At 39.6% G+C, this 1,961-nt stretch overlaps 1 non-coding gene across 1 annotated transcript; it reads right to left on the bottom strand.

Moving 5' to 3' along the window:
* Nucleotides 1-1,120: 1,120 nt before the first annotated feature.
* On the bottom strand, nt 1,121-1,227 carry LOC141663337 (small nucleolar RNA R71). The gene has a single exon (XR_012551416.1). It is a non-coding gene; the product is annotated as a small nucleolar RNA R71 (small nucleolar RNA).
* Between the last annotated feature and the right edge of the window lie 734 nt (nt 1,228-1,961).

Here is a 1,961-nt window from a genome sequence, read left to right as displayed (position 1 = left end):
ACAGTGAATATAGAGGTTTAGAACTTGCCATGCTAGCATAGGTTCATGTATGTGTATGCATGATTCGTAGGTAACTCTAACCGTTTGACTTGCCCTTTGTAATCATGATAGATAACTTGTTCTTAAACCGTTATGTTGTCAAATTATATAGACATATAGGGTCTCAATATAATTGGTGCTTATTCACCTTCTATCTCTTTTTTGGATGTCTGGTAGAATGGTACTCGTGCAACGAAAGTTGGCGTTTATCAGTTTGGTGTTATCTGATTAGTGTCATCACAATCACATGCTAAGGTTAAGAACAATAAGGCTATTGAATGAAGTATTTAATGAAGTTAGAATCCCATGTTTGTCATATATAGTAATTCAACCTCAATTCTCTTAGTTAATGTTATTTAGTATTATCTCTTAGTTTAATAAAAACCCAATTTGTTATTTGTCTTAGCATTGAGCGATAACCATACATTGTTGCATAGGTGCATAAATTGAACTTAACCTAAACCAGTCTCTGTGGGAATGAATCTGATTTATATCTTACACTACTTGCGAACGCGTATACTTGCGTGAATATTAGCACGTGTTTTCGCCCTAACAAGTTTTTGGCGCCGCTGCCGGGGACTCAGTGTTAATTTTTAGTTTATGTGCTTGTTATCAGTGGTCGTTAAAGTTCAGTGACTCGGATTCTTTTACTTTCACGGTTTATTTGTTTGTGTTTCAGGTACTCATTACAATGGGAGATCCAGCAGCACGAACGAAAGCCTTGATGGATTTTTCTCAACCCAAGATCAATGACAATCAATCTAGCATTGTCAGGCCAGCTATCACAACTAATACCTTTGAGATCAAGCCTGGCATAATTCAATGGGTGCAGAATTCAGTCCAGTTTGGGGGTTCTCCAATGGAAGATCCCAATACGCACATTAGGGATTTCATAGAGATCTACGACACTTTCAGGTTCAATGGTGTTTCTGAAGATGCTATTAAGCTGAGACTTTTCTCATTCTCTCTGAGGGACAAGGCTAAGAGCTGGTTACACTCTCTACCAGCTGGTTCGATTACTACTTGGGAAGATCTTGCTCAGAAATTCCTTACTAAATTCTTCCCTATGGCGAAGATAGCTGCAATGAGGAAAGCTATTACTTAATTTATGCAGCAAACGGGAGAATCGCTATGTGAAGCTTGGGAGCGCTACAAGGAGATGCTTAGGAAGTGTCCTCATCATGGAATTTCTGATTGGATGATCATCACTTGTTTTTATAATGGGTTGGGAGCACAGTCCAGACCTATGCTCGATGCAGCATCAGGCGGAGCATTATGGACAAAGAGCTATGAGGAAGCTTATGATCTAATTGAACTGATGGCTGATAATGAATATTAGTATCCAACCCAGAGATATCCATATGGCAAGGTAGCAGGAGTTCTTGAAGTGGATACAGCTACGGCTATCACTGCTCAACTAAAGGCGTTGTCTATGAAGATCGATTCTCTGGCTAACTATGGTGTTAAACAGATAATTAGTGTTTGTGAGCTATGTGCAGGTCCACATGCGATGGAACAATGCGCTATATCTAGTGACTCAGCTCAGTTTGTGAGCAACTTTCAGAGATCACAGCAACCAGTTCCAGACACTTATCATCCTGACAACTGGAATCATCTTAACCTCAGTTGGAACAACAATCAGAATGCGATGCAACAACCATTCCAGCAGTTTGGAAATAAGCTGTTCAACCCTCCTGGTTTTCAGCAACAACTCCAACTTCAACAACAAACTCATGTTGCAGGTCTATCTTCGAATGAAAAATCTGAATTAAAGGAGTTGAGGCTTATGTGCAAAAACCAGGCTCTTATATGCCAAAGCCAGGTTGTTTCTATCAAGACTCTGGAGAACTAAATAGGGCAAATTGCTAATGCCTTATTGAATCGACCACGAGAAATGCTTCCTAGTGATATAGAAACAAATC

Source organism: Apium graveolens, chromosome 5, assembly GCF_009905375.1.
Source record: "Apium graveolens cultivar Ventura chromosome 5, ASM990537v1, whole genome shotgun sequence".
In the NCBI taxonomy this organism is placed as follows: Eukaryota; Viridiplantae; Streptophyta; class Magnoliopsida; order Apiales; family Apiaceae; genus Apium; species Apium graveolens.
The sequence above is the reverse complement of the archived record's forward strand: the minus strand, read 5'-3'. Positions and strand labels throughout refer to the sequence as shown.